Source organism: Hypanus sabinus, chromosome 3 (genome assembly GCF_030144855.1).
Source record: "Hypanus sabinus isolate sHypSab1 chromosome 3, sHypSab1.hap1, whole genome shotgun sequence".
NCBI lineage: Eukaryota > Metazoa > Chordata > Chondrichthyes > Myliobatiformes > Dasyatidae > Hypanus > Hypanus sabinus.
This window is the reverse complement of record NC_082708.1, coordinates 15,063,491-15,074,523: the sequence shown is the minus strand read 5'-3', so window position 1 is coordinate 15,074,523 and position 11,033 is coordinate 15,063,491. Positions and strand designations below refer to the sequence as shown.

General features: G+C 40.3%; 1 long non-coding RNA gene across 1 annotated transcript in view; it reads left to right on the top strand.

The window, feature by feature from the left end:
* The first annotated feature begins 556 nt into the window (after positions 1-556).
* LOC132390716 (uncharacterized) overlaps positions 557-11,033 on the top strand; it is an 80,378-nt gene continuing 69,901 nt past the window's right edge. The window contains exons 1-3 of the long non-coding RNA XR_009510987.1: positions 557-971; positions 4,396-4,537; positions 8,847-9,384. This is a non-coding gene — a long non-coding RNA (uncharacterized LOC132390716). The remainder of the gene's footprint in view (positions 972-4,395; positions 4,538-8,846; positions 9,385-11,033) is intronic.

The window sequence follows — 11,033 nt, the reverse complement described above, 5'->3', positions numbered from 1 at the left end:
CAGCTGCTTCCCCTTTGCCATGTCATTATTCCTCTTTACCACTATTTATTTACATACATATTTTTATTGCAACTTATAATTTTTTTTATGTCTTCCATTGTACTGCTGCTACCTTTCAACAAATTTAACAATGTACTGTTTGTCAATGATAATGGTACTGGTTCTGTTGTAAGAATGAGAAAAAGATAGAGAACAAGGGACAGAGAGGGACAGAACAAATGGCCTAATTCTGAACCTACGTCTTATGGTCTTATGACTGGAAGGTAATGGGTGAAGCCAGGTGCATGGGGTAGGAGAGGTGAAGTGAGAAGCTGGGAGGAGATAGGTGGAAAGATGGATGGCTGAAGAAGAAAGAATCTGATAGGAAATGAGAGTGGACTATGGGGCAAAGAGAAGGAAGTGGAGAACCGGAAGGAGGTGATAGGTAGGTATGAGAAATGAAGGGGTGAGACGGGAGTGTTACGTACCCGTGGGTATCTTGTACCTGTCATGTGACCATAATGCAATTGAGGCTGTACTGGAGATGAGGTAATGGTCTTGTGATGGGGGAGTGACGTCATTTTCCCGCCAGTGAGAGGTCATGTGATAGTTTTTTTCAACAGGGTATAAAAGGAGAACCCCTCCCTGTGACGCAGGGCAGTCAGTGGATGACTTCACAAGTGATTCCACATTGCTGCATATTCCAATGTTATGACTCAGGTTTATTTTAAAGTGGAGCTTTATTTTCTGCCTTAAGTTTCAAAGGTTATTGCCGGCAGTTTTGCTATATTACTGCCAGTAAAGTCAGTGGAGAGTGAAGATTTGTCGGAGTTTGGACACACTGAAGGATTTGGAAAGTTAATGTTGACGGTGAAACAGAGTCGACCTTTGTTTAATCTTCGCATGAGGAAGTAGTAACTTGTGTCCATGATAATTCCTGCTTTGCCAAAAAAAAGAACACTGAGTTGGATATAAAGTTTCGCCAAAGAAAGGTCAGTGCCTTTTAAGCTGTTTATTTCCTTCAATTGTAAATCCTCCTGGAAAAGCATACTGCAGCTGGGATCAGCAGTAATGCGACAAAAGAGAATTTAACACCTTTCAAGAAGTCTCTCCTTTTAACTGACTGTGTAAAACTTTGGACCTTCACATTACTACTTTAAGAACTGTTTTCGCATTACCGCTTTAAGAACTGTTCAAGCTGCTGCACAGCAGCTGACTTCTGGTTAGGTTAGTCATTTGTTTACTTTCGGGTTTTTTTTTTTAGCATGTTTAATAAATATTTATTTGTTATAAAAAACCTGCCTCAATTATATATTCATTGTTGCTGATTTGTGACAAATGGGGGCTTGTCTGGGATGTGAATCCATTTTTGAGTTTAAAGGCTTGTTTAATTTTTGATCGTTGTTTTGGAAAAGGGAAAGACTCGACTTTTTTTGATTGGCTTGTGAGAGGTATTCAGCAACAATGGATATTGATGAATTCCTGGCTTCGCCAAACATACAGTTATTAGCAAAGATGAGAAAGGGTGAGGTATTGGAGATTGCTGGCAGGTTGGAACTTAAAGATATTTTGAAAGGTGCAATAAAGCCTGTAATTCAAAGAAAAATCGTGGAACATTTTGTAGAGTTGGGTGTGTTTGATGTATCAATTTTAGATCAGTTTTCTGTGAGTAAAGCTGCGACTCAGTTACAGTAGGAACGAGTAGCACTAGAAAAGCTGAAAATAGAGGCTGCATTAAAACCGAAGGAATTAGAAGCTCACTTGGAACTAAGTCAATTAGAAGCTGAAAATAAAAAGAGGGAATTTGAACTTAAGATGGCGGAATTAAGATCTGGGAATCAGTCTCCTGGTTCTAGAAACCGTTTGTTGTTAGTCAGGAAATTAAATTGGTCCCTCCATTTAGTGAAACAGAAGTAGAAAAATATTTCCAACATTTTGAAACGATTGCTTTGATTTCAGAGTGGCCGAAAGAGAAATGGTCAGTGTTGTTGCAGAGTGTAATTAAAGGAAAAGCACAACAGGTTTATACAGCTTTAACTGCTGAGCAAGCACTTGATCATGATATTGTGAAGCAGCAGATATTGAGTTGGTCCCAGAAGCTTATAGAGAAAGATTCAGAAAATTTCAGAAATCTGGGGAGAAAACGTATGTGGGATTTGCCTACGATAAAGCTGTGTGTTTTGAGAGATGGGTTTCCTCTAAAAATGTAAATGGGGACTATAATAAATTGAAACAGCTGATTTTAATGGAATTTAAAGGAAACATCCCTGATGAGATAAGGACATACTTAAATGAGAGAGACACTGCTACATTGCAGGACCCTGCTAAATTAGCTGATGAGTATTCAGATTCAGATTCAGTTTATTGTCATTTAGAAACCACAAATGCAATGCAGTTAAAAATGAGACAACGTTCCCCCAGAATGATATCACAAAAGCATATGACAAAACAGACTACACCAGAAAATCCACGTAATGTTTGGCAATTCCCAATCCAGAGTCCGGAGAGGCCGCTGCGTATTAATATTGAACAACCATTTTAGCGCGTTCCCCGGAAAGGAGCTCCAAATCCACCAGACAAAAACAAGACCAAAAACTAAAGCTACAAGACCTGCACAAAACCATATAATTACAACATATAGTTACAACAGTGCAAACAATAGCATAATTGATAAAAAAAAAAGCTATGGGCACAGTGAAAATAGTCCAAGATGTTAAAGGACTATAAGTTCAAAAGAAATCACCACAGTTTCCACAAGTCCCCAGGGTCCCGACAGACTCGCCATCCCATGCCGGCAGCAGAAGGGAATACCCCCGCTATGGACTTCCAAGGCACCGCCTGACTCAACCTCGCAGACGCAGCACACAATGGAAGCTCCATTGAGAATGCTTTAATTCATAAGAATAAATTTTCTCAGGGTAGAATTTTTAAAAGGAAAAATAACATAGTGAATCAAAGTAAATCAGAAATTAAATCAGAAGTTAATGAGAAAGGAAGAAGGTAAACCTGTGAAGAAAAGACAATTTGGTCCCATTTGTAATTATTCTAAGAAACCTGGTCACATAATAGCTAACTGTTTCCGATTGAAAAAGAAAGAGAAGGAAGCAGTCCCAGATGCTTGTGTGCAACTTACTGGAACACCTGTAAAATTACAGGGTTCAATAAACACAAATGAGGTTTTGTTAGAGTCTGACCACGTTAAATAGGGATATGATCTTTTTATAACTGAAGGGTTTGTATCTTTGAAAGAAGGATCTACTCCGGTGTCAATAAAAATTCTTAGGGATACAGGAACTTCTCAACCATGGATGTTAAACAGTGTGTTAAAGTTTAACGAAGAGTCTGATACTGGTGAGGTAAATGATATACAAGGTGTTGGGAGTGCCTTTATGCCTGTACATCTGCATAGAGTAAATTTAACGTCAGGGTCAGTTATAGGACTTGTTAAAGTAGGACTACAGCCTAGCTTACCTGTGAAGGATATTTCTTTATTATTAGGTAATGACTTGGCAGGTGGACAAGTTTTTCCTGAAGTGCATTTGACAGTAGAGTCAGAGGAACCACAAATGTATTCTAACACAGATTCTTCACAGTTGTGACGAGAGCTATAGCTAAAAAGATTGATGCATAGAATGCAGTTGTTACTTATGGCTGTTCAATTCAGGATTCGAGTTTTGAGGATGTGTCAGAGACTTTCTTACCTTCATTGTTTAATCAAGATTCTTGGAGTAAGTCTGACCATAAAGATCTATCTCTGTCTCGGAAGGAGATGATAGCAGAGCAGAGTAGATACCCTGAGATTATAAAATTAAGAGAACAAGCTCTACCAGATAGTGAAATTGATAATGTGCCAGTAGGATATTATTTTGAAAAAGGAGTGTTGATGAGGAAGTGGAGATCGCCTACAATTCCTGCAAGTGATGAATGGAATATTATTTACCAGGAGTTGTCTCTAAAGTTTATCGAAATGAGATTTTAACTTTAGCTCATAATGTGACCTTAGGTGGACATCAAGGGGTAAGGAAAACTGTGGAAAAGATTTTAAAACATTTTTACTGGCCTGGTTTAAGAAAAGATGTGGCGATGTTTTGTAGAATGTGCCATACTTGTCAAATTGTAGGTAAACCAAATCAAGTTACACCAGTGGCTCCATTACAACCTATTCCAGCATTTGGTGAACCGTTTTCTAAAATTATTATAGATTGTGTAGGTCCATTACCAAAGACAAAAACTGGTTATCAGTACTTGTTGACTATCATGTACACTGCGTCTAGGTTTCCAGAGGCAGTACCACTTAGGAATATAACAGCTAAAACTGTAACAAAGGCGCTTATAAAATTCTTCACTTATTTTGGGTTACCTAAGGAAATACAATCTGATCAAGGCAGTAATTTTATGTCTGGATTGTTTCAACAGATAGTTTATAAATTGGGAGCTAAGCAAATCACTTCAGCTGCATACCATCCGGAATCGCAAGGTGCCTTGGAGAGGTTTCATTCTACCCTCAAGAATATGATTTGGACATATTGTGTGGAAAACGAAAGTGATTGGGATGACGGTATAAACTTACTTCTATTTGCAGTAAGGGAATAGGTACAAGAATCCTTAGGTTTCAGTCCATTTGAACTTGTATTTGGGCATAGAGTTAGAGGAACTTCAGCCTTATTAAAAGAACAATGGAATAATAAAGAGGTATTAATTTGTTAGACTATGTTGTGAAATTCAAGGACCGATTATATAAAGCTGTAGCTTAGCCAGGGAAAATTAATAATTGGTTCAGGAGAAAATGAAAGTCTGGTATGATAAAGAAACTGGGATGAGGACATTTAAACCTGGAGATAAGGTGCTGGTTCTTTTCCCAGTGTAAACAAATCCTTTACAAGCTAGATTTCATCGTCCTTACAAAATTGTGTCTAAATGAATGATGTGGATTACGTGATAAGAACTCCAGATCATAGAAGGCCAACACAACTTCACCATATAAATATGATAAAGCCATATTGTGAGAAACAGTCCGCTACTATGACTGTTGTGGTCAATGATAATGAGTTTAATCTCATTAGAGACATAATGGATAATTCATTTGTAACTCATTCTAAACCCTACATTATTTCTGCCAGATTACCAAACTCAACAATTTTGGAAAATATTGATGAGAAATTAGCACATTTACAGTCAGAGCAGAAACAGCAGATGAAACAATTAATTTTCAAATATAAAGATTTGTTTCCAGATGTTCCTAGAAGAACCACAGTAGCTTCACATGGTGTAGGTGTTGGAGATGCCAAGCCCATTAAACAACATTCATATAGGATGAACATGGAAAAATGTGGACTTGCTGAGAAAGAAATTAAATATATGCTAGAGAATAATATTATTTGACCTTCTAACTCAAATTGGAGTTCACCTTGTGTTATGGTGCCAAAATCAGATGGTAGTAATAGGTTTTGTATGGACTATAGGAAGGCGAACGCTGTGACAAAAACAGATGCATATCCAATTCCTAGAGTAGATGATTGTGTAGATAAAGTTGGAAAAGCAAAGTTCCTTACAAAGATTGACTTATTGAAAGGGGATTGGTGTGTTCCATTAACGGAGAGGTAGAGAGATTTCTGCATTTGAACATAGAACATAGAATAGTACAGCACATTACAGGCCCTTCGGCCCACAATGTTGTGCTGACCCTCAAACCCTGCCTCCCATATAACCCCCCACCTTAAATTCCTCCAAATACCTGCCTAGTAGTCTCTTAAACTTCACTAGTATATCTCCTTCCACCACTGACTCAGGCAATGCATTCCACGCACCAACCACTCTCTGAGTGAAAAACCTTCCTCTAATATCCCCCTTGAACTTCCCTCCGCTTACCTTAAAGCCATGTCCCCTGGTACTGAGCAGTGGTGCCCTGGGGACGAGGCACTGGCTGTCCACTCTGTCTATTCCTCTTAATATCTTGTACACCTGTATCATGTCTCCTCTCATCCTCCTTCTCTCCGAAGAGTAAAGCCCTAGCTCCCTTAATCTCTGATCATAATCCATACTCTCTAAACCAGGCAGCATCCTGGTAAATCTCCTCTGTACCCTTTCCAATGCTTCCACATCCTTCCTATAGTGAGGCGACCAGAACTGGACACAGTACTCCAAGTGTGGCCTAACTAGAGTTTTATAGAGCTGCATCATTACATCACATCTCTTAAACTCTATCCCTCGACTTATGAAAGCTAACACCCCATAAGCTTTCTTAACTACCCTATCTACCTGTGAGGCAACTTTCAGGGATCTGTGGACATGTACCCCCAGATCCCTCTGCTCCTCCACACTACCAAGTATTCTGCCATTTACTTAGTACTCTGCCTTGGAGTTTGTCCTTCCAAAGTGTACCACCTCACACTTCTCCGGGTTGAATTCCATCTGCCACTTCTCAGCCCACTTCTGCATCCTATCAAGGTATCTCTGCAATCTTTGACAATCCTCTGCATTATCTACAACACCAATCTTTGTGTCGTCTGCAAACTTGCCAACCCACCCTTCTATACCCCACATCCAAGTCGTTAATAAAAATCACAAAAATTGGAGGTCCCTGAACAGATCCTTGTGGGACATCACTACTCACAACCCTCCAATCCGAATGTATTCCCTCCACCACGACCCTCCGCTTTCTGCAGGCAAGCCAATTCTGAATCCACCTGGCCAAACTTCCCTGGATCCCATGCCTTCTGACTTTTTGAATAAGCCTACCGTGTGGAACCTTGTCAAAAGCCTTACTAAAATCCATGTAGATCACATCTACTGCACTACCCTCATCTATATGCCTGGTCACTTCCTCAAAGAACTCTATCAGGCTTGTTAGGCATGATCTGCCCTTCACAAAGCCATGCTGACTGTCCCTGATCAGACCATGATTCTCTAAATGACCATAGATCCTATCTCTAAGAATCTTTTCCAACAGCTTTCCCACCACATACATAAGGCTCGCTGGCCTATAATTACCTGGACTATTCTTACTACCTTTTTTGAACAAGAGGGCAACATTCACCTCCCTCCAGTCCTCCAGTACCATTCCCGTTGACAACGGGGACATAAAGATCCTAGCCAGAGGTTCAGCAATTTCGTCCCTTGCCTCGAGGAGCAGCCTGGGGAATATTCCATCAGGCTCCGGGGACTTGCAACTCCATCTGGGCTATATGAATATAATGTTCTTCCATTTGGGATGAAGAATGCCCCAGGTACTTTCCAGAGGATGATTAACTCTGTGATTCAGCGATTAAAAGATACTGATGCTTATATTGACGATTTAGTTCCAGGAAATAATACGTGGGAAACACTCATTGCTGCTGTGGAGAAATTGCTTGAAAGGCTTTCAAAAGCTTACTTAACTATTAATTTAGCTAAAAGTGAATTTGGGCATGCCACTGTAACTTACCTTGGTTATGTAATGGGTCACGGTAAGGTAGCTCCTGTTCAGGAAAAAGTTCGGGCAAATTTAGAGATTCCCACTCCAACTGGGAAAAAAAACTCTCAGAAGATTCTTGGGAATGGTAGTGTAACACCTACCCAACAGGCTGGTATATGTCTAGCGGAAAAGGAGATCCAGCCACTCACCAACCCCACCTCCCGTACACGCAGGTGCTGTGAGAATCAAGTTTATGCCGCGCGCACACACACCATATCAAACTCACACCGGATATTGTTATGGAATACACTTTAAAGATTTCACTAAAACTAAAAGAGTACTATGCAATACAATATATATGAAGGAAAAGAAAATAAAGTAAAAGATGCCAACTTACCGAAGTTCAGTCAGTTTCGTGGACATCGTTGGAACTCAACCATCGAACCATTCGACCCCTCATCACTTTCCTCTGACCTCCACGTCCTCGCACCTGGGACCACCATTTTGATTAACATAAACAGTACATAGTACAGTAGGATATTACCAAAAATGTTGTAAGAATTTTGCTAATGTTGCCCTGTGGCGACCCATTTCCTGGCACATCCGAACCGACTCACAATTAGATAGCCTACGGGGGTTTGCGAGCACAGAGCTTTGGAGCCTCTGCGCCATGGGGGGCAGGTTGAGGGAGGCTTAAAAGTGAGGCTGAAGATTTCGAATAAAGTTTTTTTCCTTCGACTGCAGTTACCGACTCCGTGTCGTAATTTTAGCGCTGCGTGTAGCACACCGCTACAGCCCTTCCATTAACTAACCTCTTGAAGAAGAATGAGAAGTTTGTGTGGACAGTGCCTTGTCAAGAAGCATTTGAGAAATTGAAAACTATGATATGTCAACACCCTGTGCTCAAGGCACATGACTTTGAAAAACCTTTTTCATTAGCTGTAGATGCTAGCGATGAGGCTGCAGGAGCAGTATTATGGCAAAGGAATGAGGGTGATGAGGTTGATTATCCTGTAGCTTACTTTTCTAAGAAATTTAATAAGCACCAAAGAAATTATTTGACAATAGAGAAGGAATTGTTATCTCTTGTGTTAGCCTTAGAACATTTTGACGTGTATGTCGGTACAACTCAAAAACCACTTATGGTCTACACTGACCATAATCCGTTAGTGTTTCTGAGTAAGATGAAAAACATAAAAAGAAGGCTATTAAACTGGAATTTAATTTTACAAGAGTACAATATTTTAAGAATTCATATTAAAGGTAAAGATAATGTGATTGCTGATTGTCTATCTTGATGTTGAATGTACTATGTAATTTTTTTTATGGAGTGATATTTTAACATTTGTAACACTCCTGTGTACTAATCTGTAAGTTGATGTATGATAATACTATGTATACTGTGTATGTTGTAAATTTTATACATTTCTTTTTTTTCTCTTGTAAATAATTATTAAAATTTTGTTCTTGGCAGACCAAATTTTTTTTTTTGGAAGGAGGTGTTATGTACCCGTGGATATCTTGTACCTGTCACATGACTGAGATGCAATTGAGGCTGTACTGGAGATGAGGTAATGGTCTTGTGACGGGGGAGTGACGTCATTTTCCCGCCCGTGAGAGGTCATGTGATAGTTTTTTTCAACAGGGTATAAAAGGAGAACCCCTCCCTCTGACACAGGGCAGTCGGATGATTTCACAAGTGATTCCACATTGCTACATATTCCGATGTTATGACCCAGGTTTATTTTAAAATGGAGCTTTATTTTCTTCCTTCAGTCTCAAAGGTTATTGCTGGCAGTTTCACTATATTACTGCCAGTAAAGTCAGTGGAGAGTGAAGATTCGTTGGAGTTCGGACATACTGAAGGATTTGGAAAGTTAATGTCAACGGTGAAACAGATTCGACCTTTGTTTAATCTTTGCACTAGGAAGTAGTAACTTGTGTCCGTGATAATTCCTGCTTTGCCAAAAAAAAGGAGCAGTGAGTTGGATACAAAGTTTCACCAAAGAAAGGTCAGTGCCTTTTAAGCTGTTTATTTCCTTCGATCGTAAATCCTCCTGGAAAAGCATACTGCAGCTGGGATCAGCAGTAATGCGACAAAAAAGAATTTAACACCTTTCAAGAAGTCTCTCCTTTTAACTGACTGTGTAAAACTTTGGACCTTCGCATTACCACTTTAAGAACTGTTTTCGCATTACCACTTTAAGAACTGTTTTCGCATTACCGCTTTAAGAACTGTTCAAGCTGCTGCACAGCAGCTGACTTCTGGTTAGGTTAGTCGTTTGTTTACTTTTGGGTTTTTTTTAGCATGTCTAATAAATATTTATTTGTTATAAAAACCTGCCTCAATTATATATTCATTGTTGCTGATTTGCGACAGGAACCAGAATGTGGAATGGAAAAAGAGAGAAGGTGGAGGGGGATAAATGACCAGAATTTGGAGAAATCAATGTTCATGCTGTCAGGTTGGAGGCTACTCAGACAAAGTACCTGAAACTGGCCTCATCATGAGAATGGAGGAGGCCATGGACTGACATGTTGGAATGGGAATGGGGAGTGGAATTCAAACAGCTGGCCACTGTGAAATCCTCCCCGTTGTAGGTCTAGCAAACGTGCTCAACAAAGCGGTCCCCCAATCTACATTGGGCCTAACCAAAGTAGAGGAGGCTGGGCTGGGAACACTGCATACAGTAGGTGACTCTGACAGACATGCAGGAGAGCGTTGCCTCTCCTGGAAGCGCTGTTGAGGGCCCTGAGCAGTGGTGAGGGAGGAGGTGAAGCGGCAGGTTTTGCAAGCAGGTGTTACTTGTACGCTTGCCAGGATGGTGATCAGTGGACAAATGAATCACAAAGAGAGCGATTTCTGTGGAAAGCAGAGATTGAATCAGAATCAGGTTTAATATCATCGACATATATTGTGAAATGTATTGTCCTTATGCCAGCTGTACACTGCAATACATAATAATGGAAAAAAATGAAGTAAATTACATTTATATGTAATAGTTCAATTAAATAGGTGGTGCAAAACAGATATTAAAAATCCACTGTGGTATTGTTCATGGGTTTGTTGTCCATTCAGAAACTGGATTATAGAGGGGAAGATGCCGTTCTGGAATCAGTGAATGTGTGCCTTCAGGCTTCTGCACCTCCTTCCTGATGGTAGCAATGAGAACGAGGCATGATCTGGGTCATGGGGGTCCTTAATGAAGGATGCTGCCTTTTTGAGGCATCGCTCCTTGCAGATGTGCTGGATGCTAGTGCCCATGATGGAGCTGACTGAGGCTGTGGCTTCTTTGGACCCTGTGCAGTAGCCCCACCCGTGCCAGATGTGATCTTGCCATTTAGTCAGAATGCTCTCCATGGTACATCTGTAGAACTTTGCGAGTGTCTTTGGTGACATACCAAAACTCCTCAAACTCCTAACAAAACTCCAAAATCCCACTGGGGGGATGGGGGAACGTAAAGAAATGTTTACCTTGCAACAGAGTAAAGCTTCATAAGCTTTAGTCATGATGTCTTGAAGTCTGGTAGCATTGAACCAAAATCAGAAGACAGGCACAGATATGTTGCATCTTGTACCATTCAGGCTTGTCATACACACACAGACGCAGCCAGAAATGTTTTGATAGGTAGGTTCCACCCTTTCCCAGACAATGACTAA